General features: G+C 40.7%; 1 long non-coding RNA gene and 1 pseudogene across 1 annotated transcript in view; one reads left to right on the top strand and one right to left on the bottom strand.

Moving 5' to 3' along the window:
• LOC116815747 (uncharacterized) overlaps positions 1 to 26,712 on the bottom strand; it is a 106,038-nt gene that overhangs the window by 17,852 nt on the left and 61,474 nt on the right. Inside the window, exon 3 of the long non-coding RNA XR_012655324.1 lies at positions 10,151 to 10,276. This is a non-coding gene — a long non-coding RNA (uncharacterized LOC116815747). The remainder of the gene's footprint in view (positions 1 to 10,150; positions 10,277 to 26,712) is intronic.
• LOC142046371 (uncharacterized) overlaps positions 24,581 to 26,712 on the top strand; it is a 5,812-nt pseudogene continuing 3,680 nt past the window's right edge.

Here is a 26,712-nt window from a genome sequence, read left to right as displayed (position 1 = left end):
ACTCACCTGCTATTGGGCAAGACTTGAAAACAGAGGCTGTATCGGATAGGCTCTAGGGTGGAAGAGGAAGTTCTGGAGGGCCAGGCAGAAAAGGCAGGAGGGGTTGAGCAGGTCTTCTGGGCGATGGAGCTTTCTAACAGAGATGGTCATGAGGTGGATGTAGCCAACCATTTCAGTGCCAAGGTTTCAGCAAATCAAGTGCTCCACACAGTGCTCCTGACTCAATGCAATGGGGAGTCATGATAGTAGTGTGATGGGGAGCCCCTGATTCACCGACCACCCCACCCAGGGATTTCACGCAAGGTTGCTTTTAAATATGATCCCATGTCAGGTTACCAAAATAAACAAACCACCCTTCAGCACTTGACCCATTAATTTCATTTTGTTCTAAAGTTACAAGGAACTATATGGTTTAAACATGAACATGGTCCAATGCACTGATGAGCTCCCTGCTATGATGCTAAAAATAGAACAGAATTGCGCAACGGGGGGGAAGGAGACAATTCCAAGAAATCTTTGGCTCATCTATTATTATGCATCAGGTTTTTGGAGCACAGAGCAGAATGCTGTCAAGACAAAAATGACAGGATTATTTTCTACTCTCTCAGTGATGTCAATTCTTTCAGAAGCTACAAGTGCTGAAAAAAATTAGCAAAATGCTAAGAACGACTTTTAAGTTTTGGAAAAAGATCTAAAAGAGATAATTGAAATGAAACTCCTACATGTGCGTATACACATATGTATTTGAACACTGAAAGCATCAGCATTAGCAGTCTTGCACCACCTCTGAGTCAGGCTTTCAACCAAAAGCATCAGACATGGAATCCAAGTGGAGCTCTGTGCATATAGAGCAAACCTACTGTACAGTGTGATTTTTTTCCCTATACAGTAAATGAGTAATTGAAAAAGAAAACCTACGAAACACAAATAGACTTCGACACACACCAACAAACTTAAACCTTTATAGCTGACAGACTTTACTGTCCAATTAGCTTTCGACAAGCAGACAGACCTTTCAGCAATTTTATATCTAAAAGCTTTCAGAGCAACATGGCGCTGACTAAGTACAACAGCAGAAATGGCTTACAGAAAATTCCGAAAATAACACATTCGCTCTAGCATGCCAACACACTATTTTTAATTGTGGCTCATTAACGATGTAATAGAAGAAGAATTATGTTCACTTCCACTCCCATTCCATCAATGCAGTGAGATAATAATGCTGCTGTGCCATACCAAAAGGAATACTTATGCTTTGTAATTTAAGTAATCTAATTGAAAGGCAGAATGCAGTGATTCATTCCTTGTTCTGTCTGCAACTGTGGACAGTAAACACAAACTGTTAATGTGTTTTTGCCTATCACAGGGCTCAAGTAGGTGCAATAGGGTGGTATATAAAATGCGAGTAAAACAGACCTGGGAAACAAGAACAAAAAAGGCAGCTGAAGCCCTAAAACCTTAAAAAAAAAAGTTTTATTGCAAACCAGGAGAGCTTCACAGAAACAGCTTGCAACTGCAGGCCTGCAAGGTTATTTAAACCAAGTGAGGGCTGAGACTTTAGAGGAGTGATGAATCACACCAGAAAAAGACTGAAATTCCACACAAAAAAGTTTGATCCTTTCTGTGTAGCACATTGTGTTTTATTTGAAATTTACCAGAAAGGAAAATAATTGTGTCCCCTTTTTGTGTTTTGGACCAGTGCTGTACCTTCCAGAAATGAATTCATGAGAACCACAGACTGGCTTGTCGGCTTGCTGTCAACTTTGGTGTCTAGAGCTGTCATTTCCTTTTGACTTAATTTCATCTCCAAATCATGCCAGCTTTAGAAAATACAATAGTTGGCTTGGCTTTTCTTAACCATTTTTTAAAATTGGGGCTAGATTCCTTTTGGAAGAAAGAAATGCTAAAACCAAAAATGTAGTGGGTCTCAGCATGGTATGACAGTAAGCTTCTACCATATTGTGCCACTTCACAGACATACATTTTGGCTGCATGCAGGACTCGGTGCAGATCTACACTTCAGAAACACAGTCATACTCGATCAACAGTTCACCCCATATTTGTGGCTTAATCATTTTCAAATCGCAACAACAGAAAATCGTTGGAAATTTGCATGGTACTGCTCACCTTAAATGTGTCTCATTCCAGTCTCAGGAAAAAAACACACTTCCACAGTCACCTAATTCTATGCAAACACAACTGCTTTTTCAACAGGGATTATCGCCATCTGATGTGCTGTTGAGGTATATTTGTGTTGACAGACTTGGGTAGGTATAATCCAAAAGTATGCATGATAGATTACAGTACTGAGCAGTACAGTATTTAAAAAAAAATATCACATACCAGACATTTGGACCAAATTGGGATGAATGCCTAAGCATAAGAATTGGAACAGCAAAATGTCATTGGGTGATATTGGCATGCAGCCCTTTTATTTAAAAAATACTGTAGCATTCTGCAGTAATGCTCCAAAACACTACAATTTAAAACAATGTTACTATAAGACAAACCCTGCAACATGAGCATATTGGGTCTGATCCAAAGCACACTGAAGTCAGTAGATATCTTCCATTGACCTCATTGGGGTTTGGATGAGACCTATTAAGAGCAAACAGTGCATGCAAAGAAATGCCCACAAGAACTGCAGAGCTTAGGAACAGAATCTCCAGCTTTACCATCCTGTGCCTGTTGAGAAGCACAGTTGCAAGCACTGTTGCAGAGTAGAAGGGAATTGGTGGGAAGGTGTGGACACAGCCCAACTGCTCCCCACCACAAATAGTGCTTAGGTCTTGTGGATCCATGCACACTGTGGATCCTTTGGCCATGCCCTCACCATACCCACACGCCACCCCTTTGGTAGAGTGCGAAACTCCACAAGGGAGCAACAGAGATTCCTCACACAGGTTTCTGATGCTTGATACATTAGCGGAGAGGAAATAGGCTGTTTCCACTGTGTCTGGGCTACTGGCCTTGCAGATTCAATTAGATTTTGAGCCATTAATCAAGTAAGTTTTCCAAAGACTATTTTGCATTTTATCTAAAACCCCTTTTATCCAACAATCTTTAAGTGCTTTACAAAGAAAGATAAATTTTATTCTCTTTTTAAAGATGGTGAAACTTGAAATGCACAGAGGATAAGGAGAAAAATGGCACAAACGGCAGTTAGGTATCTCACTACCTATTGTGCCTTTGAAAATCTCTCCTAAATGACTTCCCCAGGATTATATAGCAAGTCACTGGAAGAATCAAAGTACAACCCACTTCTTCCAATTCCAAATCCCTGGCAATAAACACTATACCACACTGCCTACTTTAAGGCTATTTCAGTGCTTTTTAACATCAGATGCACCTAAACACTAATTGATATATAATCCAGCAATACCGCTCTCTGGATTGCTATGCTCTGCCTCTTTAGAGGCTAGGCACTATTGCACTGAATGACAGTAAAAAGAAAGGCAATTCACACCCACGTTTTTCAGCAGTGTTTCATCGTGGCATACCAGCATGGTGGTATGACATGGATTAGGAGTCAAACCATAGTTAAAAAAGCCTTTCACTGACATGCATGGCCCAAAATTCTGCAATCCCATCTCATCCTCTGCAGAAGTAACATCTACTGCCTTGTTTTGTTTCTCCTACAATTGTTGGCTGCAATACAGATACTCAAAAGTTGGACGGCCAACGAACAAGCTTCTCATGGTCCTTTTGGTATTCATGATGTTATCAGTAAGAACAAAGGATACACAGAATCCTGAACACAGGTTTCAGTAGTTTACTAGATCAGGGAATGATTTTCAAATATTTTGTTTTCAAATAGATTTGTTTGTAGCTTTAAGATATTTTACATGTGTGCAGCTAATGATAAAGAGTCTTTGGCCAAAATTGTCCAACCTGAATCCTTGAAGTCAATGGATGATGCAAATGTGCAATCTATATTTAGGAGTCTAACTTTAAATTACCAGGTTTGAAAAAAAATGTTCTGAGCTTTTTGGTATTCAATTATTTTAAAAATATTTTAATTCATCATTAAAAGAAAATTCTTGTAAACTATAATCCAGAAGTAGAACGTTATCAGGAAATGGCCAAAATCATTGTCAAAAGAAGTTCTCAGTTCATTCATGCTTACAGGCGTCTCCTATCTTTTGACAGGTCAGTATATCAATGCCAGCTTTCCTTTGCATAACAACATGAGCATTATCATAGCAGGCTTATATGTTACAGATGAAAATACTTTACGTCTCACTGTAATCCATTCACTGGTTTATGGATCCAAAGTCCCACAGGAGTGTCATAAATCCACATAACGTCCCTGAATACTGGATCTGAATCGCTGACGTGGCTGGAAGATGAGTAAAACCACAAATAGCCAGACAACTCCCTAGAGACTATGCAGCTACAATGACTGAAGAGGCCTATGAAGGCAACGAGTGCACAGGGGAAAAACGAGCAGGTGGAAAGTGTGCAAAGACCCCTATATATGCAGGAGGGGGAACAAAGCCAAAACATTATGATTCATAGATTCCAGGGCCAGAAGGACAACTGTGAACAGTTAGTCTGACCTTCTGCATAACACAGGCTAAAGATCTTCCCCAAAATAATTCTTGTTTGAACTACAGCATATCCTAAAAAAAAAAAAAAAAAAAAAAGATCTAATCTTGATTTAAAAATTACTGGGGATGAAGAGTCCACCACAACCCTTGGTAAATTGTTCCAATGGTTAATTATGCTCACAGTTAAAAAATTGCACCTTCTTTCCAGTCTAAATTTGTCTAGCTTCAACTTCAAGCCACTGGATCGTGTTATACCTTTCTCTGCTAGGCTGAAAAGCCCATTATCAACATTTAGTTCCCCATGTAGTTACTTATAGACTGTGTTCTAGTCACCCCCTAACCTTCTCTTTGTTAAGCTAAATAGACTGAGTTCTTTGCCTCTATCATTATATGGCATGTTTTCTAATCTTTTAAAAATTCTCATGGCTGTTCTCTAAACCCTCTTAAATTTCCAACATCATTCTTGAATTGTAGACACTAGACACTATATTCCAGCAGCAGTTGTACAAGTGCCGAATATAGAGGTAAAATAACCTCTCTATGCCTGCCTGAGATTCCCCTATCAAGAGATCACGTTAGCTCTTTCGGCCAAAGCATCACACTGGGAGCTCATGTTCAGCTGATTATCCACAACTCCCAAATCTTTTTCAGAGTCACTGCTTCCCAGGATGGAGTCCCTCATCTTGTGTGTATGGCCTTCATTTTCTTTGTTCCTAGATAAATACATTTCCATTCAGCTGCATTAAAATGTATATTGTTTGCCTGTGCCCAGGTTACCAAACAATCTGTATCGCTCTGTATCAGAGACCTGTCCTCTTCTTTATTTACTACTCCCATAATTTTTGTGTTGTCTGCATACTCTATCAGTGATTTTATGTTTTTTTCCAGGTCTTTGACAAAAATGTTAAATAGCTTAGCACCAAGAACCTGTGGGATCCCACTAGAAACATACTCACCTCCATAGTCCCTCCTTCCTTTCAAACCCATCTGTGTGACCACTAGGCAGCTGGAGCATCACAAGTCCACTCAGTGTAGCACAGTATAGTTCAAAGTGGACTGGCCCACAGATTTTGGGCTTCATGGGGCTTTAAGGCCACACGACTTAACTCCTTCAAGACCCTGCAAAATCCTCACTGGACAAGAATGTTTTAACTCCAGAAAGGGGCCGGGCCTATTAAAAAAAAAAATACATCTGTGTGACGGGAGTTCAGAACCAGATAAAGTGATCCACAAGTCCCTGAATCAGTGTGCTTTTGCCACAAGTGTGCTCAAAAACATGGCTTCTGCACTTATACAGTACTGATCTTGGGAAGAGAAAGGGGCAGGTCAGAGTCAGGCAAAATGTTATTTAATAACACCGTTTTATAACCTGTGGGCTCCTCCAATTTTATGGATGAAGTTAAAAATCACCATCTGCTAGAAATGGCCCTAAAACACAAAGTTCAGATCTGGATCCTAACTTTCCCAAAGTTGCAAGCAGGTTTTGGGTCAGAGCCAGGTCTAATCTATACTACTATGCCTTTCATGGCCTTTATAATGAATAGCCTCACTGCGGGATCACAGTACTGGTTTCATTCATATTTACATTGCTCTTTTGAAAGACAATGCACATGATTTAAAGAAAGTGCTGGAAACTTTTCAGATTTTGAATATTTTGCCTTTTGTGGTTTACAGCCCGAGTAGACAAATGCTCCTTCAGCTTCAAGTCATTTAATTTTTATATGGTTTACTAATAAATGAAAATCAGAGGGACTGCTCATCAGTATTGAATGGACCATACCCATCAGATGCACTGTAGGCAGCCTGTATCTCCCTGAAACCATGCACTACGTTGTTTCATGACACTCAGTCAACCACACACAATAGAGCTCCCTCTTCTCCCTCCCCAGCACCTCCCTTTTACAAAAACTTACACTCTCACATGTAAACAAATGAACAACTGCACTATGTGTCTGGCAGCCTGTAGCTCTCCTTCTGATTCACAAAAGGCACACCCCATTGAAAAGATCCATATGCAGGGAACTCTAAGCAAGCACACAAATTAGCAAAGCCTCATTTCCACTTAACACAAGTTGCTCTGGTTACCAAAGCAGCTCTTGGGGGGAAGGGGGCAGAGCCCGTTTTCACTAGTTGACCAAAAAAAAAAAAAAAAGGCCAACCAACAATATTTTTCTTCAGAAGCTACAGGAATGTAATAGTTTGGGAGACCTGAGGATCAGGGGCTAGGAGGTAAATTGTAGGAAGAGCAGGAAAATGGAAAAGAAAACTAGCACATCTTTAATCCAAGAAGGGCTCAGATCCCATAATCCACTCCAAGTGAAAAATAAAACGCAGAAGAAAACCAACCCTTCCACTCAGTTGACATCCAATTAACTCACTGACATCCACCACGGAACCTTGTGTTCTATACACACAAAAGGGTGCACTATTTCTCCTGACAAGGAATCCAGAAAATGGCAGAAGTTGCCATACAATTTTTATGCATTTTATAATGTAGCTCATCTTGCCAACTTATTTTCCTTTTTTCTAATCCCTCCAAAAAATGGTCTTCCACACCTGTCTGAGAAGAAAACTGAACAGGACAAACCCATTGTGACTGCAAAAGAGAGTTGTCCAAATGATTAAAAGGCCACACAGACACACTGTTGTTACCCTGTACTTTGTAGCCACCTTTGTCCTTGGTTCAGAAGAGGAGGAGGAGAAGGATCAGTTACTTAAGTTGTATAGTAACGTGAGTGCTTCCAGTAGTGTCACTGTGGGTGCTCCACATCAGGATACACCTGTGCCCGTGTGCTCTTGATCAGAGATATCTGTCAGCAGCATCTGCAGGTCCTTGCCTGTGCCCTAGAAAACGCTGTGCCCCAATATAAGGGTACATAAGAAGGAGGTGGACCACTACCACTTCAGCACCTTTTCAACAGCTAACGAGGTTATTTATCTTGTACAGTAACTGGAGTTCTTCGAGACATGCATCCCTATCAGTGCTCCACTAGCTGCCTTCCTTCTCCTCTGCCTCCAAGTCGCTTGCTAGACCTTCATGACTGAGAAAGAACTGGAGTGGGGGAAGGGTCCGCCTTCCCTAGATACCCTTATACTAGGGCACAAGGGTGTCTAGGGAGCAAACATGGACAATTCTGACAAAAATCTCTGATCAAGAGTGCATGGGTGCACATATCTTGACATGGAGCACCCATAAAGGCACGACTTGAAGAAGAACTAGGAGGATACTGGGAAAGGAAAACTATGTGGATTACATTGCACCAGGATTAAAAAAGTCACACAAATAACAGACATCACACCGGCCTGAAATAATTGCAGATCCCATATCTTATGGTCCACAAAGGGCTAGAAACAAATTAACTTTTTGTATCACTTCTGTTTCTTAGCGTATGCGCAAGGTGCCTCAGGTGGCATGTAACAAGATTCATCACCCGATTTAGTCTGCTGGGTGACTCATTAGCTTCCCTGGCCTGGGCCGGGTACTGGCAGGGAGCACGGCATGAAAACTGGGAATATCAGATAGTCAAGATAGGTTGTGAGATCATAGAATCATAGAAGATTAGGATTGGAAGAGACCTCAGGAGTCTCTTCCAGGAGGAGATATCAAACATTAGAAGAGTGCTAAATTGATTCAACATCTTCCTCTTGCACTAGCTGAATTCTGACATGATTTTTATCATCTGCTACCTGAAGGAAAGTTAGATCTAGAAAGCAATGCTTTTTACCACCTGAAGGCATGGAGGAAACTAAGCAATCAGATGGCATAAAGTAATAATCTTGAGCAGTTTGCAAAGATTCTTAGTTATTGGACTATGAATGCTTTCAGAACTAGTACAATTTTCCAAGCAATAGCCCTAAATCAGTGACCAAAGAGGAAATACATTGATCCCCAGTGCTGAGCCTGTTGATTCCAATACAAACTTATAAATCAGTGTCCATAGGCCTGCTATGCTCTCCTCCGCTCTGCAGCAAGGAAAGGAGCAAACGTGTCCAAATACCATCCAGATTAGTCCGGGCAATATGAAAAAGAGGGCAGGAAAGGGATACACTGTGGATTTTACCCTTCCCCGCCACGCTGAATGCAGACCCTGTAATCTTGCTGTAGGATTTTGATCAGCATAGCTGGATGGGGCAGAGGAACACAGAGGATATGGCAGACGTCAAACACATTTTCCCCTTCAGCAACCTGATGTTCCAAGCTGATGACCTGCTCTTCCGTCTTCTCCTTGCCGTTCACGGTGCTGTTTTTGTGTGTCTTCTTGGAGCTGAGCAGTAACTGTTTGCAGTGCTGTGGTGCATTGGAAATCCTCCTGAGCGTTAAGTCAGCTCCATGGCTTTTCAACTTCCCTTTGTGAGAGATGAGTAATGCTCAGAGATACTAGTGGCAGTCATGCTGCTTGAAGAAAGGAGAGTGAAGGACAAGATGCAGGCACGCCATAGAGATGCCCCAAGATCAGGGGGGCTGGTGCTGGAATTCCTTGGTGGTTCTCATGCTCTGCACGGGCCTGATATCACATTCCCTGCCCTGCTAACCCTTGTCCCATGAGAGAACACAGCAATTCATCCATGCCCTCAACTGTGCAGATTTCTTACAGTAATTTTTTGTCTCCAACACCTGTATTTGGAATGGAAGCAATGGTTTGGTATTTCTATTCAGGAAGGAGGCCAGAGGATTTTTTAATGATTATTTATAGTATTATCAGGGATCACAGTTTTACAACTGTACCGTATTTTCACCCTTACTCAATACAAAAATTCAGTCACTCCTTTTGAATTCGAGCAAAATAAAAGCCTGGAAAACGAAGAACAAAGATGAAAGACGAGGCTCTTCATTGAAATTCATATTTAAACCTTCTTTATTTAGGAAATGCTAAAACAAAACAACACAAAGTGGTCTGAATGACAGAAGTGCTGATTTTGCTGTTACTCAAATATTGATGCACCATTTATACCTCTGGTTCAGAAAGGAGACTTTATGTATTGTTTTAACTGCACCAGTTTAGAATGTCACCAATAAAGCAGTAAAGCCAGTCAAAATATTAAAGATAAAATAAAATTAACAGACCTCTGTAAGAAGTCTGATATTCCAGGTGAAGATTTTTTAAATATATATAATTGAAAGGTACATATTTAACATAAAAATACTATCGCAGACTGCTGTAAAATCTGATTACTGATGTAAGTTCTATAACAATAAGAGATTGTATAGGCATTTTCCTACAATCCACTATATTTTATACATTACCTTTCTTTTTACAGGATCGTATAATATAGTCTCTTATCCCATAAATACTTATGCATGTGAATAACTTTAAACATTAGAAGCCTCATTGATTCAACTGGGACTAATCATTTGCATAAAGTTAAACACATGCATACGTGTCTCCTGGATAGTATTTGCTCAGGTACTTAATTTCAGAAACAGAAGTACACTACATATTTTTGTTTTTTTCTCTGGTTTTGCCATTAAAATTTTGTTATTTTTACACACACAGACACCTCTATCAATGCAGGTTAAAAAGACATCCTGAGATTCAAAAGTTAATAATGATTACATTAATTACAATAGAATTTGTGCCAAAACCTTTTCTGTCACTTACTTCAAATCATCTGAGAGTGTTTCAAGATGCAGTCGTAAGTCTCTCTTTTTCCCCTCAGCACACTAGACATTGCAGCACTTTTTTCTGATGTCTTGTATTAAAACTTTTCCATTGTGCTCCAGGATACTTAAATAAAAACAAAAAAAGAAACACTCAGAATGAAAATGTCACTTCAAGTGGTTGGTAGGTGGCTCAGGGGAAATCCCTGTCCTTTCTCCAATGTATAATTTATTTCCTAAAGCAACTGTGTTAACTACCCAGAGTAAAAGCACTCTGATGACTGTTCTGTAGGTTGCCCTTTTTCCACCCAATTGCCTTGAAGAAATGTATTTTTTAAAAATCAAGTTCTCTGGTACACTGTACTGTAATATAGTGTGGTCATTAATGAACCAATGAGTACCTCATTCAACAAAATACAAAGTTGTGTGAGAGAAAGGAAAGACTCACTGTAGATTCAAATCAGAAAAATGTGTTGTGTTAAATAACAAACTGCTACAGTAGATAGTGATCATTCATGATTATTTATTTAAGGAAGCTTTATGTGAAGTTTAATTGACTGCCTAAAGATCTACACCAATCACTTTGTCACATTAATCTTTTTTAATACTAATATGTGGGAAAATATCAGACCAGACAGTAAATATGTACAACAATATTTTGGAATTTACAGAACACAAGACAGACTGGCTGAAGGAGGGAGGAAAGAAGTGTGGGAGGGTGAGTGAATGAGTGAAACTGCTGACTCTCTGATATGAGACAATTTTGATATTCCCCGCCATCACCAAAAAGGCATGAATGTTTTTGATTTTAAAGAGATTAGGAGTTACATCAGCATGTTCAATCTCCTTTTGATTGTAGTAAAACAACGGGCCATGTTCACCCTCATGGAGAGCCATTTATGACACGGACGCATTTGGTCCCGTATTTAAGGTTTAAGCTGTCTCTTGCAGTATTAAATGATTTAGTGCTTTGAACCAGCACTGAGTTCATTTTCTCTTTGAGAACCTTCATCCCATTTCACAATCCCCTTTGGATTCTGGCCATGTTAGTTATTGTTTTATAAACAAATTTTAGAACTGTATTTGGAATTGCTACACAAAATGTACAGCTAAATTCTCCCCTCAGTTACACCTGTGAAATCCCCACTAAAGTCAAGGAAGTTTCACAATGTGACTGAGGGGAGAATTTGAGCAAACCGTTTGTTTGCTTTTTTTTCAGCTATGTCGGACAGGCAGCACTGAATAATTTTTTCCATTGTTTTTAATTAAGAAGTGGAGTCATTATCCACGTCTCTCTGGGACTGTGCATTCTTCTGCAAACAAAAAGTAACTTTTCCAAAAGTGGTCAGTGATTCAAAAAGTAAAATCAATGATGCTGCATCTCCAGTTGTAAAAAATACTGGGAACAAAAACTGATGTACTTAAGAGAGGGTGGAAGTTCCCCTAAACCTCTTACTACTTTTCTTTTAGTATCGGCACAGAAACGACATGCATTTCACCAGTCCCTAAAGCAGTTTACACATTACATACAGAACCCCAAAGCTCCTGTTTAAGTAACTATAAGCTGTTCCTGCACAGTCAGGCCCACTAATCTGTGGGAGCAGGATGAGACCCTTTAACGCTGAGACCCTAATCCTGAAAAGCCTGGAAGTTCAAAGTTAAGGAAGACAATCTGTCTATGCCTCACCCCACCTTGCAAACAGTATTAATTCAAGGCAAAATGTAATGGGCATGAGTTACTGGCTATCAGCCTTTACTATGAACTTCCTAGCTTCCCTCTGTGTTTGTGTCACAGTCTGTGTGTCATTTAAATGTAAAGGATGGAAGGCTGTATTTTAAGATCTACAGGAACATAAAATTATTTTACTCTTACTTTCACCTTTATCTTTAATTTTTTAAATAAATAAATAATGCTCATTTAAGGCCAGATTCCCGCTCTGCCACAGACTCCCTATGTGATCTTGGGCCAGTCATGTAACATAACATCTTCAGAAGTGTCCAAGACTTTCAGTGAGATGCAAGCTCCTAAGGCCCAGACCCTCAAAGGTATTTAGATGCCTAACTCTCAATGGGAGTAAGGCGTCTAAATACTTTTGAGGATCTGAGCCTTAGACACTTTTGAAAATGGCAGTTAGGCTCCTAAATCACTTACATACTTTATAAAAGTTAACTTTAATCTTTCTGTGCCTCAGATTCCCATCTGTATAATGCTGTATGACCCTACCTCGCAGTGAGTGTTGCAAGGATACACAAAGATTGCAAGACACTCAGATACTATGGTAATGGGAGCCAGCATCAAGCACAATGGCTAGGTGATAATAAATAAATATTATTACTAACAGCAACAATATACAACTAAGTAGGTAAGTGACAGACACTCTTAACACATGTTAAATAGCACCTTAATCAATAAAACAACTCAGTGACCTCCAAAAGACCCCTTGCAGAGCGAGGTACTACTCAAAATAAGTAACAGTATCAGAATCTGGTCCTTATAAAATACAAACTAGAAAACTCTTTGCTGGGTTGTACTTTTATCAGCACTACAGCCTTTTTCAGAGCTCTCTGAGCAAAGCCATCCGTGGAAGGCTGAATGGTTTCATAGCAGTCACAGAACTGTTTTATAGCTGCTTGAATCCAGAAGCTGGAAAAACACCAAATATCGCAAGAAAAAATCCAAATATCGCGAGATTTCTGATAAAACGGTATGAGTTGGCAACACTGTTAAAGAGTCTTTCTGCTGGATTGCTTCATACTTGCATTTGTCTGAGAGTGTTGTCTGTGCTAAACTGACCAAGATAGTTTTCCATCCCCCGCAATTTGTACTTAATCATTTTAACATGTCTGACTACAATCAACACCAACAAAAACCACAACAGTGGAAACAAAGAATCAAGAAAAGAAAGAAATTAAACCCCAGGATGCACTACACAGGAAGAGTTAGATCATGCGTCACCCTATGTGACTGCACAGGGGCTGAGAAGAGAGGGTACAGTGAACTGCTGATGCAGACAATCCATCTCCAAGTATGGGGGAGGAGGGGGGAGAAGGGGTGGGAATGACTAGAACTGCCTGCACTACTTACTGCTAGCTCCAGTGGTGATTCTGGACAGGGAATGGGCAGAGACAGGCTCCACTCTCATGTGCATCAGGATACAGTCATGGCCAGACTAGGATAATCCAGAGCCCTAGAGACACCCCCATGCCACCCGAGGAGGGAGAACTGGTGACGGCCAGATTACTCCCCCCAGACAGTGGTGGGAGTGGCAGCAGGGTACCTTTTCCCCCACTCAAGCAGTGGCAAGTCTCCTCACCTCAAAGAGGGGATATGCTCTGCTCATGTACATAGTACTAGTTGGCTTCCTCTCTGGTATTAATGTCTGCTGATGGTCTTCCCTGCACTGGAGGCTGTCTGCAGACTCAGACATCTGCTGCACACAGATTCTAAACATCTCTGCAAATGAGAGGACCAGAAAAATACTTTCTTTTTAAAAAGAGACCCTGAAAACTGTGGCGGTGACTTTATCACATGGCTTTTGCAGCTGTGGCCCTAAGGCACATGCCTGTTGTCTACAGGCCTTCATCCAGCCTTGGCTGGAGTGTTTGCTAATCATGTTAAAAGATGTAGCAAACCCTGTGCTGCACCATGCTTCTCTTTGTGCCCAGGAGGGGGTGAGATTGTGTCTTTCAAAGACATAATCTCTCCTGACACCACCACTCAGTTGGAGACCTCAGACATGTAGGTGGCAGGAATAGGCCTTTGTTTTAGAATTTCTGTCTAGGTATTCCTTCGCCACAGTATCTGAGCATGTACAGCGGAGCAAAGGGGGAAATCAATACATTACAAACATGAAGTCCAGTCCAGGTAATACCATCATGATTGCTACCACTGAACTGTCCAGGAGGCCTATGTGCTGAGGGATTGCAAAACAAGGCCCACATTTTGCTTGCTTTAAAAAACCTCTGAGTTCCGATACCGGAACCACTGCACTGCCACCTCCTAAATGATTATTGTCTACACCTCCTATCTGGACAAGCTGGTGCCGGAAATAAGGTTCTTTCATAAAACTTCGATATGCACATGAAAAATGATAAACACTGTAAACAATTATAATTGTCTGAGGTAAGCACACAGTGTGAGAGAGGTAGCATACTTCACTGTAGCGGAATATGTAAAACCTATGTATGGTCTGCATACTTAAATGTAGGGCCTCTAGAAAAATTAAGAAATGCTGTGTCCCTTGAGATGGATTTTGAAGGGAGCAGAGCAGCTATCAGAGCACACAGCCTTGAGGTTCTTCTCCCTCTTAGTCTCTGTCTTAAAAAGGAGCTAGCTCAGCATTTAAAGATGAGATCTGTACCTTGAACTCCACCCCACCTGTAGGCTGGCTATGTTAGGCTGGATTTTCAGTAGCATGTGTTTGTTTATTGATAGGTAGTTGTCCACAGAGTGAACAATCTAGGTCACTTAGCTATGTTAAAATAGATGTCCCCTCATGCCATGGGAAACAGGTAATTTTAGCAGAAACTTTCTGTAGCATCCTTCGTTACAGGGAACACCAGAGATGACATCATTAACATTCTTCAGGTCCCTGGAGCTGACCAGCCTCCGACCAGCAGCAGCACCAGAACTAGCAAAAGAAGAGAATGCTTTTGGACGCCAACAAGGCTATTACTTGCCGTACGGGAAGCAACAAAAGCCCTAATGTGGAATAACAAGGACCTGTGCGCTAGAAGAATTGGTCAGATTTAAAAGGACTATTTAAGCGAAACCCCTTCCTTTAACAAGAAGGAGACAGGATACGGAAGTAGATGAAGTTCCCAGGTCAGCTCCCATGCCACATATTACTTACAAGATTTATAATTGTTTAGTGTTTTGTTATTCTCCCGTCATCTGTATTTCCACTTCCTTTTCTTCAGCATGAATCACTACACAAGAACGTCAACAAATAATGGGATTGGTAATCAACTCTGTGGATTGCTGACAGTCCAGTCCGGGAAACAAGGTTTGTCACACTTGTCAGACTGACTCTCACATGTACTCTACTAGGGTAATAGCACATTTTGTTAAAAAGATGTGTAGTATAGCACCAAGTGCATACAACATCAAGACAATATTTCCACAACACCTCACTATAACAGTGCCTCAATTTCCACATCTGTGAAACAAGAATAACTATGCTGAGCTCCATTATAAAGCAGTTTGAGATCCACTGATGAAAAGGGTTATAAAAGAGCTAGATTTTATTATTATTAAAGTATAAATTATATTCCTTTTCTACCTCCAAACAACCACAGCCACAAAAACTTGCTTAAAAGCAGAACACACTAGTTGGGTAAAAAAATCCTTAACTAATATCTTATTATCGTTGACCTCAAATCAGCAAGAACTTGAGCACATACGTAACTTCAAGCATGTGAGCATTGACTTCAATATGGCTACTCATATGTTCAAGGTTAAGCACAAACTCAAGGGCTTTGCTAGACCAGGGCTGTTATTTGATAAGCTTCAAAAGTGTGTTTGGCATTGTACAAGTCCTAGAAGATGATATGGTCATTGGCCCTCCCAAAGCAAGCTCTCTTTCAAACTTCTCAATATACTCTTTCTTCTCTACGGCCTACTCACTCTAATCTCCTCACGGTAATATCTACAAAGAAAAAGGAAGAAAGCTAAGACAGAAAAATTATGAAATGCCTAAGACGTGGCTTTTACTAACTAAAGCAATTACATTATCTAAGGCCTGGTCTACACTACAGAGTTAGGTCAACATAAGGCAGCTTACACTGACCTAGCTACACTAAAATGTAGCTCTGAGCAATGTAACTCGCGCACTACAGCAACTTAATAATTCTACCTCCTAGGACGTAGCTCTTAGGTCGATGCAGTGTCAGTGTAGACACTGCATTGCTTACATCAACTGTTTCTGCCTTTCAGAAGGCATCCCACAATGCCCCACACTGACAGTTCAATTGCTGACTTGCCCTAACTGCTGTACACTCTTCTCCTCCCTTCCCTTCCACTTATCCCAGAAGGTTTGCTACCTTCCCTGAGGAAAGGTCAGTATATTTTGTGTGTTAAGTGCTAGGTACACTTACATCACTGTATTAATAACATGTCAATAATAAATAAAATGATGATAAAAATAATAATAAACTCAGCTTTAAAATGGAGAGCACTACCCTGAAATCTAGTCAATTAAAAAAATAAATAAAAGGAGTTAAAAGTAGTTTCAGGTATTATGCCTGCCCCATATTTTGTGGTTTTACAACCACATCTCTCTAGCTTTCACAATGTTCTTCTCTCCCCTGCTGTGGTATGAAAGATGCACAGAAACATCAAGGGAAACTGACTAAATGATTATATAGGGGAAAACTGTGAAACTGACTATACACGAAGTGCTGTCTAAAGCCCAGCCCTAACAAACTGGAAAATAAGAGATATCACTCTTCTCCCCCCTACCCTTCCATTTCAGTAACAGTAAATTTTAAGTGTAGTATACAAAGATAGCCAGCAGACTATTCAAGACAGAAGTATGATTTTTATATTAGCAGTCTAAGTCTGATTTTATGTCATTTGTCCTGGATATTTCTTTTCAATATGGATTTCGAGTACCCCTTCCAAATTTCCTTAAATAGAGCCCCAAAACACTGACATTTCTCCCCCATAATCCATGCAATGAGAGAATTTTTCCACCTACATAACCAACTATTCTCGCTGGAAACATTCATCCACCAAAAGGGGGAAGAGGTTTGTATGCTTTTTTACCGATGTATTTTCCCTAGCAGTAACAACAGCCTAATACAAAAGTTTTCTACCAAGTAGCTAAAAAGTAGCTGGAGACAAACTCTCAAATAGCCCTGAGGTAAGAGGTAAATCAAGCAGAGTCGATCATTCTCTCTGTTCCTCTGTAGTTTTCCCATTCCAGATTTGTCAGCCATATGGTGACACTAGATAAAATTCACCCCCACGCAGAAGCCAGTGCAACACCTGAATCCAACAGGAATACTTATGATGGCCCCATGCTACCTGCATCAGCCTTCTGCTGGCTCTCTCCACATGGGTGAATTAGACCCAGTGTTAACAAGGTCAAGTGCACAGAATTCACAATTTCATTACACTGGCAATTTCAAAGGGTCCTTTTCAATGAATGAAAAGGATGAAGGCAGTTGAGAGGCGTAGCATGCTATAAATATTCATCCCTTAGTTGCACAATCCATTTCAAACTAAAGCGAATTTTTTTTTATGACAAAAAGACACTTGTTTCTGGATAGTCAATCAATGAGATATGTTATTCTAACAGGGTGTATTTTTAAGACACAGCTTAGTTCCCTATTTCATTATCTCATACCTCTTAGAATCATCTGAAAGACTAAACATTAGGATCCAGATTTTTTTATACCCAATCTCCATGAATGCATCTGTCATTTTGCATCCACTATCAACTGCATCATAAAGTGGAGAGAATGACCCAGGCGCCAGTGCTTTAGGTTGGGACTCAGTGGACCCAGGTTCAATTCTCAGCTCTACCACCAACTTCCTGTGTGACCCTGGGCAAGATATTTGGTCTCTCTGTGCCTCAGTTTCCCATCAGTAAAATGAGGATAATAGCACTTACCTGTGTCACAGGGGTTTGGTGAGGATTGAGAGGTGCTCAGATACTATGGTGGTAGGGCCCTATAAGTCAGTATCTTGGATAGAAAACTATGGGAGTAGTAGAGGGAAGATGGATTTTAAAAAGGCCACAAAAATAAAACTAGAAAAGCATGCTGGAATTAAAAGAAAGGAAAACACAGACATCTAACATTTAAAAATTTCAGTGTTTCAAAATGATAGTGCCAATTCTATGAGATTACTGAATATCAAATCTGAGCACAGTTTTACTCAGGCAGATTTAAATTGAGATTCACTTTCCTTCTGTTGGTTTGAGATACTGCATTCTGTATGTGATTACATTTGGTTTATGTGGATTGAAAATGCAATCTTTCCATTGACCCATTTCTTTAACATGTTCAACTTACTATTGTAATTTGTAATATTATTACATTTCAGCAAAAGAAAGTGGGACAACACTGTTCTTGTGTCAGACAGGAAAAGTGTATCTGTACATCTATGTAATAAAGAATAGATTAGAATTTGCTGTAGTTGAAACAGGGTAAGTAGGTGTTGGGGTTTTTTTTTTTTGGAGATGAGGTGAGGTAAGGGTTTTTCCCCTGGATGGGCTAAACAGGGTGTTTTTTCTTAATATGATTCATAACATGAGTTAGATAGGGGCAACGTCAGGAATAGAGTAGGTTAATGGAAAATTCATGATGTTGATGCTCATTGTTATGAACTCCTTTCTATGTTGTGGCTAATGAAGTTTAAAAATAATAAAACCAGAATTTCTTTTTATGTCTATTATACATTTTTACTTATACGCACATGCTCTTACTAACCTTTCACTGGAATGTACCTTAATCTGTACTGTATTTATTCAGACCACTTCCCACAAATTACAGAATACTTCTTATGCTACTGTCACCACTCCAACATCGCTTTAATTTCAAAGGCATCTGGTATAGGTTAAAAATTATGGTGTTCTTTTAAACATTCTGCATGGTACACTCCGTTTCTTTTCTATATCTATAGTCAGTGAATGGAATGCAGCAACACTCTGCCATTGCGACTGGTCTGCAGAAAACGAAAGTAACCTTAAACCAGCCACTTCATAGTCACTCACGGCCGTTTGAAGCAAAGCTAAGCAATGCAACTATCTTTCATTAGTGAAAACAGACTGAAAAAAGAAAACTCCCAGCTATTGCTTACTGACGCATTACTAAATAAGGCTAATTATTATTTTGTCTCTCAAAAGGAATGAAATAATATTTTAAAAGATATACACACACGCATATCCCTCTACACACACACGTATGCCTACATGTGTAATTACTTTTATATTGTACACTATAATGCATTTTACACCATAATGCATACACACAAATGGCATACATATTTACATGCAATATAAACTGGAATAATTCATTCATTTATATATAATTTAAAGCCTTGAGCACAGATTAATAACTTCTAAAAGCGAGACAGGACCAGTATGATCATCTAGTCTGACCTACTGCATAACACAGGTCACAATATTTCACCAAGAAATTATCCTTCCCTGCTATGCAAGTAGATACTGTCAAGCATAATAATTTGCAGTAGAGCATATCTTTTAGACAGATATCCAATTTCAATGTAAAGACTTTAGCAGGTGGCAAATTTACCACTTTCCTGGGCCCATCTATAGTTAATGCTGTTTCTAATCAACATTTTTTAAAGAATGAAATAATTTTACATCAAACCATTTTCAGAAAGTGAGCAGTTTTCTTCCATCAATATGACTGAGTCTATTTAAGAGTTTGTGAGCGCGTGACTGTTTCAGTGAGAGTGTACACATTAATATTACAAGAGTACATTAAATACATTTTTCCTCAGACACGTCACTTTAGAAGCCACCTCCTTTTTATAATTCTGTCTAAACATTTTATAAACTACTCTTAATACTCTCTATTTAAAATCGAGAGAATACATGGTGGCTGAGCAGTCCCCATAATCATGAGATACAAATATGTTTGTTAGAGAATTGTCTGCATTCTTTCTGGGCCCTCAACAGTTACTCTTTCTCACACACATACACACACCATTCTCTCCATTTTATATCCCTTCAACCTCAAGACTCACTCACCATTTTTTTGGCTAGGAGAGCAGATGGATCTCTTTTCAGAGCCAGTCAACATTGTGTGTAGGGCTGGGGCCTAACAGAGCACTTACACACATAGGCTTAACTTTAAGAATGTGAGGGTGGGGCTACTGACATCAGTAAATTAAGCATGTGCAAATGCAGGACTGTGGTCCACACTAGTCAGAGGAGTCACTGTTAACTCCTTTTCCAGAGTGGCTGAGCATGGTGTCTCCTCGGCTCTCTAATCTCCTACTACTTCAAGGAGCAAGAAGCAAAACAGGAAACTGAAACAGAAGGCCCAAACAATGCAAGTAGGCCACCACATTAGTGTGGCACACAACTTCACTTCTCTTACTAATACTTCCTGTTTCAGGTACTTGTAATATCTTTTTCCAAGACCATGCAGCAGCTGCCAATTACTACTAGAACTTGGTATGCAACAGCTCATGTATATGAAAATGTTCAGGGGCAACAATATACATAATTCAAACAGATCTGTGAGACTCTATCTGATTTCAGCTCATTAAAGAGGTCCCAAGCACCTCTGTCTTCTGCCTTAGCAGTTTGTCTTTGTCTTCTGGAAATATTTTACTGATTACACGGAGTTGTTTATGTATTTTGAAAATATAGATTATCCCATTAATCATTCATTATATGACAGTAACCTGAAGTTACTGCAATTATATAACTTCACATGCTCATACTGTATACGTAAGGCAAGCAGAGTCAGCAGAGTATAAAATGAAGTTATCGAATAGTAACTGATTTAAAAAGTCAAAACTTGGACTGCAAAGCAATCCAAGCTACAAAGAACAAAGCACAAACCAAACATAGTGCTATCACCAGAATCACTGAAGTTGCCTCAATTGGCCCTAAGTTTGTATGTGAAAGCAAGGAGGCCTAGGGGGGAATGGACACAGAAGAAAGCAGAGCCTGATACACATTCTTCAGGATATGTTAACATCACCTAATATTCATTTCCCACAATCTACACCAAAATGTCATTTAACCTAAATCTTATTTTAAAATCTACCATCATCCTTTCTCTTTCATTTTCTCCAGGTTGTCTTTGATCAGAATGCAAATGGTAAAATTTAGATCTTTGTCCTGCCCACAGATAGAAGAGAATGTGTGCCCCATACACATGAGTGCAGGATCTGACTCTTAGACTGGAATGGCCTAACATAACTAGTCCCACAGTTGTCAGTTCTATTTCTGAATGACAACCAACCTGAGTCTGACTTGTGGAATCTCCCTTCAAGTCTCATCTCCCATCTGTTCTCATTTTAATTCCCTGCAACTCCAAATAAGTGCCACCACAATCCAAAAACTTACAGCAATGCCATTTTCTGTATGAAAGTGGCAATAACACTTGTAGCAAAACATAAAAAAAAGTCAGAAGTGTGCATGTGAGATTCATACTATTCAATGTTCAAGGAGAATTCACAGTTTAACATAACCATAATGACATAGTATGTCACACTAACTGACAGGAAACTGGTTTTTTATATAGGGAATTGTTTTATAAACTATCTCTATTCATATAAGATGAAATCCACCCAAGGCTGCAACTTTTGCAAAAAGATAGCACCAAGCCTATCTAGCACTTACACCCCATATAAAACCAATGTTGTTGATTTAAAGGGTGTATAAGCCTGGGGCTGTGTGAAAAGTGAGAATTTTCTGAAATATTTTATGAAGACTATGTGTGCCTCGGTTTCCCTCTGAACTTTGCATTGTTTAAAAAAAAAAAAAGTTTAAGTCTCCTGCTAAAACAGTGAAGGAAGGATGAGTGTGTCATAAATAGATAGCTAAGGGTTAATGTTTCTTTTACCTGTAAACGGTTAACAAAGGGAACCACACACCTGACCAGAGGACCAATCAGGAAACCGGATTTTTCAAAGCTCAGGGAGGGAATTTTGGGGTGTGTGTCTTTTGTCTGACTCTCTGTTCTGTTGCTCTCAGCTCTGAGAGTGAACTTTCTCTCTTCAAGCTTTTCTAATCTTCTATTTCCAAGTGTAAGTACAAAAGGTAGAAGACAATAGGTTTTTATATTGTTTTTGTATTTACATGTGTGTAGTTTGCTGGAATGTTTTAAATTGGATCTCTTTTTGAATAAGGCTGTTTATTCATTTTTCTTTTAAGAAATTGACCGTGTATATTGTCAACCTTGATACAGAGAACATTTTTATGTTCTTTTCTTCTTTTTATATAAAGCTTTTCTTTTTAAAACCTGTTGATTTCTTTTCTAAGTGAGCTCTAGGGATAGAAATCCCTGTGCCAGGATTACGGTCTCTCTCAGGGAAAGACTGGGAGGGGAAAAAGAAGGAGGGAAGTAAATTGCCCTCTCTGTTTTGTAATTCAAGGGTTTAAGTACAGTAATCTTTCAGGTTAACCCACGGAGGGGAAGCCTGGGGAGGAGTAAAGAGAAGAGGGAGGGGGGTTATTTCCTTTGTGGTAAGACTCAGGCATCTGAGTCGTGGGGTCCCCCCAGGGAAGGTTTTGGGGAGACCAGAGTGAGCCAAACACTGGAAATTTTTGGCTGGTGGCAGCGCTATCAGATCCAAGCTGGTAATTAAGCTTGGAGGTTTCATGCAGGCACCCGCATTTTGGACTCTAAGGTTCAGAATTAGGAATTATGCTTATGATAAAGTGTCATAGGGCTGGCTGGATGGAATGAATACAGTCATTAAACAATCGGCTGAAACAAAGCCCAAATCAACAGAGCAACCAGCAAGGCAAAGAGATGCCCAACAACTGAACCATCAACATCTAAAGGCAGAAAACTGCAAGAAGACAGATAAGGTGGAGGGGAAGAGCGAGTGAAAACAAGAGATGCCGTCCATCACAGTTTGGCTGGCTCATCATGGCACAGGTTTCACCAGACTGGACTACTATAGCTTAACTTCTGCCTCTGTTTGCTAACCAAAGGACTTCCAGATTCTCTGTGCCAGGTGACTAATAAGTGCTTACCTTGTTTTTGAAAAGGCTACCTGTGTCACTGCAAATATGCACAGAGAGCATCATCCCCTGAAGGGCTACAGTACAAACTTCCCACAGGTGGGGCCGGAGTCGCTACAGGGAGCCATGGAGCTGATGCCGAAGGCCCAGTCTCCTAGTTTTGGAGGCCATGGGCCTGGCCCTGTGGAACTGTACAAGTCCTTAGAGGCCAGCACATTAAATGGGTCACTCCCAGGGAGACTGGGTACAGGCTGGGGCATAGACCAGACCCTGTGACAGGCTAGTCCTCTGGGGTGAATTTCATCCAAGCACGCCCCATCACACAACATAAACCCCAATTTAGCCATCCACTGGAGATGACAAAGAAGGTAGTTGCACAGAAGGCTCCTCTGCACTGCCTGGTGACGAGGGGGGACCCATTATTGATCCTGGATAGATCTGCATGGAGCAGGCAATTAATTTATGTGAATCCAATGGTTTAAAATTCCTGCACAGGGAGGGGCATGCTGAAACTATAGCCACCATTCCAGCTAATAGGCTGAAGCAGACTGACTGCTGTGTCCATTCTTCTAATCCCACGCAGTTCCCTCTACAAACCCTGATTATTCTGGATTTGTGCAGGAAGAAGTGAATTCAACCTATGCTGCTCATATATTTGTGTGTGTTTTAATACAGTGGCTTCTGGATACACTGTAATAGTGAAGGTATTATCAACTTTTGTACTATATTGTAACCATTTTCTGGGATTTGTAATTTGAGCATCAAATTTAGAGCCAGACAAAAACATCTCTGGGTCCAGACAGTCCATAGACATTGAGGTTTGTTTTTAAAAATATATATATAATAACTAATAATAAAAAAGTTTTAAAATCATATTGTATCCAACTGTCATTTGTTAAATTGTACAGTACTAGTCAGAACTTCTGGTGACAATATAACCCACACAATTGAAACTTGAGTGGTTTGTACATGTCACCAGAGCCTGAGATGAAAATGCAGCCTTAGAATGCGGGTGCATTTAATATTTTATAATACTTTTGTACCAGCATAAAAGCATTCACTTCACTTACATCAGTTATTCTCTCTCTCAAGATATTGTATCCGTTTGATCTTCTACAAACATCTCTTTTCTTCAGATAAAATAATGCTGGGTACTTTTGAAGACAAACTTTTATGAGAGTATATTACTCAGAGTTCTTTTAAACATTTCAAGATACATTTTCAAACCTGGGCACAATAGGTGCAACTACAAAAATATACCCCTTTGCTCCCCACAAAACCCCACCGCAGCATGCTGAGGAACTAGGGCATAATTAGGCAATCTTGAAGGTAGATTTTTTTTCTAGGGTAACTGGTGCCTATCTGTGTATGAAAACATGGCATCACACTGTAAAGGTTGAATTTAGCTGCGTTACCTCGATTTAAGCCTGGACCCATCCACATGACGAAGGCCTTTTTTTCAACTTAAAGGGCTCTTTAAATCGATTTCTCTACTTCATCATCGACAAGGGGATTAGTGCTGAAATCGGCCTTGCCGAGTCAAATCTAGGGTAGTGTCGAGGCAATTCGACAGCATTGGCCTCTGGGAGATATCCCAGAGTGCTCCATTGTGACCGCTCTGGACAGCACTCTCAACTCAGATGCACTGGCCAGGTAAACAGGAAAAGGCCCGTGAACTTCTGAATCTCACTTCCTGTTTGGCCAACATGGCAAGGTACAGGTGAGTGCAGATCTCATCAGCACAGGTGACCATGATGGAGTACCAGGATCGCAAAAGAGCTCCAGCATGGACAGAACGGGAGGTACAGGATCTGCTCGCCATATGGGGAGACGAATCTGTGCTAGCTGAACTCCGTTCCAGTAAATGAAATGCCAAAACATTTGAAAAAGTCTCCAAGAGCATGAAGGACAGAGGCCGTAACAGGGACACAAAGCAGTGCCATGTGAAAATTACAGAGCTAAGGCAAGCCTACCAAAAAACCAGAGAGGCAAACGGCCGCTCCGGATCAGAGCCCCGAACATGCCGCTTCTATGATGAGCTGCATGCCATGCTAGGGGGTGCAGCCACCAGTACCACAACCCTGTGCTTTGACTCCATCAATGCAGAATCATGTAACACAGAAGCAGGTTTGGGGGATGAGGAAGATGATGATGAAGAGGCTGAAGATAGCTCACAGCAAAGAAGCGGAGAAACCGGTTTCCCCAACATCCAAGATATGTTTTTCAACCTAGACCTGGAGCCAGTAACCCTCGAACCCACCCAAGGTGTGCTCCCGGACCCTGAAGGCACAGAAGCGTTGGAGAGTGGGGCGTACGGGAGGAGAAGCACCGGTTGGGGATTTGGGTTTGAGGATAGAGAACAGTTCACACTGCACTTTAAAGAACTTTAAAAAACTTATTGAAGGCCATCCTCTGTTTTGCTTGGAAATCCCCTGGGTGGGAGTGGACTGGTCCTGTCGCTGAACGGCCTCCCCCAGAAGGGCCCCACCCACACCCCCCCCCCCCCCCACCCACCCCCCCCACCGTCTCTTGGCATCTTGTGAGTAGGCAAATTGGAACTTGGGGCTGGGAGAGGACGGACTAGGATTGAGTTACCAGGGGCTATAGTGGCGTCTTGCCCTCTGCCCTTTCCTGCAGCTCTGCTAAACGTATATGCTGCCAAGAGGTATTAAGGTTTGAAATCTTCCAGATAGAAGAATCCTAAGAGAAAAAGCATTGACTCTGTGAAAAAAAAGGAGCCTATCTGAAATTCTGTCAGCAAAGCTGAACAATACCCACATTTCCCGCGGTCTTCGATCCAATCTTCCAGGAACCTCTCCCAGTCCTTGTACCTCTTCCATCTGTGCCCTACTGTGTTCTCGCTTTCTATCAGCGATCTCCCCAGACTGCACATCTCTGACATCTTCTGCACTCCTGAGACATTCCGTGGCATCTAACCCCTCTGTCTAGTGAAAAGCTGGAGAGGACAGAGTGACTCAGGAGATTACCATTGCATCAGACCTTAATCCCGAGTGCATTTTTTTTTTTCCTTCTAATCTTCACTAGCTCCTGTGAAGGAGAAGAGAGAAGGAAACATTGTAGCGAATGGAAGTAGAAAGGAGTTGGAGTGGGTAGTCGTGAGAGTGTAGTTAAAAAGACACATTTATAAACAATGATACTCTTTCACATTAAACCTTTGCTGCTTTACATTACACTGGACATGTTGCTTTTGTTACATAGGTCGCATTTTTCGTACTTGTATTGAGGGGGCCCTTCTGGTCTTGGGATCTATGTGAAGGTCCACTCACGCTTCACCCCTCCCCCCACTGCGTGTGCTATAACCAGTGGCGGAAACCACCCTTTCTGTTAAGGCCACAGCCAAAACAGAGCCAGCAGCGATACTGGGCACCTCCTGAATGTCCCCTTATAAAAGCACCCTATTTGCAACTCAGGTGACCATAATATGATATCACTCTCTGAGGGTAACCCAGCAATGATAAAGCAACAAAGTTTTTGCAAATGCCAGCACACCGGTCTGGACCATACACTACCCTATCTTGTTCATGCAAGTAATTCTTGACCCGACTAACGAGTGGTAGGCCCTCGGCCTTTATGCTTGGTTATGCGGATTCCATGTTAAAAGGTTTGAGGATCCTACCCGTGAGCGACGGAATAAGTGCCGCCCTCCCAGAAACCTTTTTCAAAGGTTTGGACAGTACATTCCAGGAGAGCTTTATGGAGATGCCGCTGTAGGATTTCCACTTCCATCCCCACCCCTTTTAACAGACTTTCCAGTAGCTTTAACTGGCCGCAAATGCCAGGCAAATTAATCATTTTATAACACGTTGCTTTTAACCATGTCTAATATTTACAAAAGTGTACACTCACCAGAGGTCACTTCTGC

The sequence above is a fragment of the Chelonoidis abingdonii genome, chromosome 2, assembly GCF_003597395.2.
Source record: "Chelonoidis abingdonii isolate Lonesome George chromosome 2, CheloAbing_2.0, whole genome shotgun sequence".
Taxonomy (NCBI): Eukaryota; Metazoa; Chordata; order Testudines; family Testudinidae; genus Chelonoidis; species Chelonoidis abingdonii.
This window is presented reverse-complemented; position numbering and strand designations above follow the sequence as displayed.